We start from the raw sequence: 4,965 nt of genomic DNA, 5'->3' as shown, positions 1-4,965 counted from the left end.
ACCATAGCTTTGACTATATAGACTTTCAGTGGCAAAGTAATGTCTCTGCTTTTAGTACACTGTCTAGCTTTGTCATAGCTTTTCTTCCAAGGAGCAAGCATCTTTTGATTTCATGGCTGCAGTAACCATCTGCAGTGATTTTGGAGGCCTTTTTACCCTTTAGTTCAGTTCAGTCACTCAGTCGTGTCTGACTCTTTGCAACCCCATGAATTGCAGCATGCCAGGCCTCCCTGTCCATCACCAACTCCCGGAGTTCACCCAAACTCATGTGCATCGAGATGGTGATGCCATCCAGCCATCTCATCCTCTGTTGTCCCCTTCTTCTCCTGCCTCCAATCCCTCCCAGCATCAGGGTCTTTTCAAATGGCATAAGGTGGCCAAAGTATTGGAGTTTCAGCCTCAGCATCATTCCTTCCAATGAACACCCAGGACTGGTCTCCTTTAGGATGGACTGGTTGGATCTCCTTGCAGTCCAAGGGACTCTCAAGAGTCCTCTCCAACACCACAGTTCAAAAGCATCAATTCATGGAAGAAACCTAGATGTCCATCAGCAGATGAATGGATAAGAAAGCTGTGGTACATATACACAATGGAGTATTACTCAGCCATTAAAAAGAATACATTTGAATCAGTTCTAATGAGGTGGATGAAACTGGAGCCTAATATATGGAGTGAAATAAGCCAGAAAGAAAAACACAAATACAGTATACTAACGCATATGTATGGTTTTTTGTAAAGTTTAAAAATAAAATTAAACAAACAAACAAACAAACAAACAAAAAACTTAAAGATAAAAAAAAAAGAAAGATGGTAACAATAACTCTGTATACAAGACAGCAAAAGAGACACCGATGTATAGAACAGTCTTTTGGACTACTCTGTGGGAGAGGGAGAGGGTGGGATGATTTGGGAGAATGGCATTGAAACATGTATAATATCATATATGAAACGAGTCACCAGTCCAGGTTCGGTGCACGATACTGGATGCTCGGGGCTGGTGCACTGGGACGACCCAGAGGGATGGTACACGGAGGGATGAGGGAGGAGGGTTCAGGATAGGGAACACATGTATACCTATGGTGGATTCATGTTGATATATGGCAAAACCAATACAATATTGTAAAGTTAAAAAATAAAATAAAATCTTAAAAAAAATTTTTTTTTAAAAAGCGTCAATTCTTTGGGGCTCAGCTTTCTTCACAGTCCAACTTTCACAACCATACATGACCTTTGGAAAACCATAGCCTTGACTAGATAGACCATTGTTGGCAAAGTAATATCTCTGCTTTTTAATATACTATCTAGGTTGGTCATAACTTTCCTTCGAAGGAGTAAGCGTCTTTTAATTTCATGGCTGCAATCACCATCTGCAGTGATTTTGGAGCTCAAAAAAATAAAGTCTGACACTGTTTCCCCATCTATTTCCTATAAAGTGATGGGACCAGATGCCATGATCTTAGTTTTCTGAATGTTGAGCTTTAAGCCAACTTTTTCACTCTCCTCTTTCACTTTCATCAGGAGGCTTTTTAGTTCCTCTTCATTTTGTGCCATAAGGGTGGTGTCATCTGCATATCTGAGGTTCTTGATATTTCTACCAGCAATCTTGATTCCAGTTTGTGCTTCATCCAGCCCAGCGTGTCTTATGATGTACTCTGCATATAAGTTAAATAAGCAGGGTGACAATACACAGCCTTGACGTACTCCTTTTCCTATTTGGATTTTATTATTCACTTTTCAAAATATCCACCCCACAATTCAGAAATATTCTCTTCCTAAAAGCTTTGACACCCTCAGGCTGCAAACTTCTGGTTTGGGTAGCCGTTTGAGCTCCCATAACACTCTAACTGTCTATACCATAGCATTTATCACTCTGTGATTGACTTGGATGCATTTGTCTTTCCTACAAGGCTCTGAATCACTAAGTCTGTAGTTTCTAGTCCCCCAGGGCCTAATAAACTGCCTGGCATATGATAGCTATTCAATAAATGAAAACTACAAAGCTGTAAATAAAGTCTAGCAAAAGTAGTTCAGAGGCTTACTATAATATATATTAAGGCACAGTAGATTATCAGCATGTTTATCTCTTTTCCCAAGACATTTTTTTCTCCAAATACAGCATCTTAGTAAGAATACAGTTACCATAGCCAAAATACTGCAGTAAGTGTACAGAATGATGTAATTTCCTTCATCAGACATTTACTCCTTCTGAAAATAAAATCTTTAAGCTTATTTCTCAGTTTTTCTTTACTGAGCACTATATTTCTTAAGTGTTTTCAAAGAAAATACAGTACATTGAAAAGCAAGAATGACCCAGAAAATTGGGTCAAGGAGAGTTTTGGAAGGTTTTTTCCAGGTAAAATATGAATTTTTCATAGCTTTCCTACCCCCACACATTGCAATATTAATGCCCATTTACCACTTGTTTAAATGCTTTTATTAAAATTATTTTTCTGTTTTCTTGTATGGTTACCTCTTCCTCTCTCCTTCTTCGATCAATCACATTATTCTTCACCCTATTCTTTAGAGAATGTTATGGTGTGCCAACTAAATTTCCCTAGCCCTTTCAGGACTAAAGTGCTTACCGCTTCAGTGGTTGGGGATGTTAATGGTTGATGCTCACAGCTCAAGCCTGCTTTTTAAGGATCACCTTCAGCAGAGCTACAGTTATATCACACCTCCTTCCTGGTGACAGTCCACATCCAAACATGGAGGGTTAGCCAACATGTAGGGTTAGGTGGGGGAAGGCAAATAGAGAGTGTAGAGCAAAAAGACTCCCTTGGTCCAGTTAGAAATGACTATGCAGGAATATCCCAGCTCCAGAAGTCTCAACTGACCTGCTCTTGTGATTGCAGCCTAGCCCAGTCTTTCCCTCAGCTTAATCTACTATACTATCCTTCATTTCCCTTCAATGAGACCACTCCTACATAAACTTCCTGCACTCCAATCTCTATCTCAGAGTCTGCTTTCTGGGGAACCAATAAGAACCCTCAAGAAGGAGCTCATGTAAATAAGCTAATATGAATTCTTCCATGTTTCCTTCCATGACTGTTTCATATGGGCAAATAAATACACATATATAATATTTTATAAATATATGATTTTTGCTTTTTAAAATGAGATCTGATTATAAATTCCTTAATTTCCCCATTCAAAAGCACTATTATACCTATTAATATATATATAGGTATTAATACCTATATAGGTTTAGATTTCCTCTAGGCAATTGTATTGCTTCAAAGCTTTAGTTCATTCTTTTAGCAGGTAAATAATATTCTAAGGTATTGTTGTTGTTTAGCCACTAAATAAAGTCTGATTCATTTGTGATCCCATGGATTGTAGCTCACCAGGCTTCTCTGTCTAAGGGATTTTCCAGGCAAGAACACTAGACTGGATTGCCATATCCTTCTCCAAGGGATCTTCCCAACCCATCAGTTCAGTTCAGTCCCTCAGTCATGTCTGACTCTTTGTGACCCCATGAACAGCAGCACGCCAGGCCTCCCTGTCCATCACCAACTGCCGGAATCCACCCAAACCCATGTCCATTGAGTCAGTGATGCCATCCAACCATCTCATCCTCTGTGGTCCCCTGCTCCTCCTGCCCTCAATCTTTCCCAGCACCACGGTCTTTTCCAGTGAGTCAGCTCTTCACATCAGGTGACCAAAGTATTGAAGTTTCAGCTTCAATATCAGCCCTTCCAATGATCTCCTTCGGAATGGATTGGTTGGATCTCCTTGCAGTCCAAGGGACTCTCAAGAGTCTTCTCCAACACCACAATTCAAAAGCATCAATCTTCGGTGATCAGTGCTCGCTTCGGCAGCACATATACTAAAATTGGAACGATACAGAGAAGATTAGCATGGCCCCTGCACAAGGATGACATGCAAATTCGTGAAGCGTTCCATATTTTTGAATACATTTGAATCAGTTCTAATGAGGTGGATGAAACTGGAGCCTATTATACAGAGTGAAGTAAGCCAGAAAGAAAAACACCAATACAGTATACTAACACATATATATGGAATTTAGAAAGATGATAACAATAACCCTGTGTACGAGACAGCAAAAGAGACACTGATGTATAGAACAGTTTTATGGACTCTCTGGGAGAGGGAGAGGGTGGGAAGATTTGGGAGAATGGCATTGAAACATGTAAAATATCATGTATGAAACAAGTTGCCAGTCCAGGTTCGATGCACAATTCTGGATGCTTGGGGCTAGTGCACTGGGACGACCCAGAGGGATGGTATGGGGAGAGAAGAGGGAGGAGGGTTCAGGATGGGGAACACAGGTATACCTGTGGCAGATTCATTTTGATATTTGGCAAAACTAATACAATTATGTAAAGTTTAAAAATAAAATTGAAAAAAAAAATCTTCGGTGATCAGCTTTCTTTATAGTCCAATTCTCACATCCATACATGACCACTGGAAAAACCATACCCTTGACTAGACGGACCTTTGTTGATAAAGTTATGTCTCTGCTTTTTAATATGCTAAGTTGGTCATAACTTTCCTTTCAAGGAGTAAGCGTGTTTTAATTTCATTGCTGCAATCAACATCTGCAGTGATTTTGCAGCCCAGAAAAATAAAGTCAGCCACTCTTTCCACTGTTTCCCCATCTATTGGCCACAAAGTGATGGGACCGGATGCCATGATCTTCGTTTTCTGAATGTTGAGCTTTAAGCCAACTTTTTGACTCTCCTCTTTCACTTTCATCAAGAAGCTCTTTTGTTCAGGGTCAAACCAAATCCTCCTGCATCCAGGAGGATTCTTTACCACCAAGCCACCAGGAAAGCCCATTCCATGGTATAGACATATAATAATATATTCAATCACTCATCTTTGGATGGGGACCCACAGTCTCACAGTAATATTTTATTTTGGTTTCCATGAACAGTGCTGGAGTGGATATTATTGTACATATCATATCATATGCACTTCTATTTCTGTAGGATAGATTTCCAG

The 4,965-nt window shown here is 39.8% G+C and overlaps 1 non-coding gene across 1 annotated transcript; it reads left to right on the top strand.

Moving 5' to 3' along the window:
* The first annotated feature begins 3,802 nt into the window (after positions 1–3,802).
* LOC129642449 (U6 spliceosomal RNA) lies at positions 3,803–3,909 on the top strand. Its single transcript, XR_008709720.1, has one exon. It is a non-coding gene; the product is annotated as a U6 spliceosomal RNA (small nuclear RNA).
* Positions 3,910–4,965: the final 1,056 nt, after the last annotated feature.

This window comes from Bubalus kerabau, chromosome 1, assembly GCF_029407905.1.
Source record: "Bubalus kerabau isolate K-KA32 ecotype Philippines breed swamp buffalo chromosome 1, PCC_UOA_SB_1v2, whole genome shotgun sequence".
Classification (NCBI taxonomy): domain Eukaryota; kingdom Metazoa; phylum Chordata; class Mammalia; order Artiodactyla; family Bovidae; genus Bubalus; species Bubalus kerabau.
The sequence above is the reverse complement of the archived record's forward strand: the minus strand, read 5'-3'. Positions and strand labels throughout refer to the sequence as shown.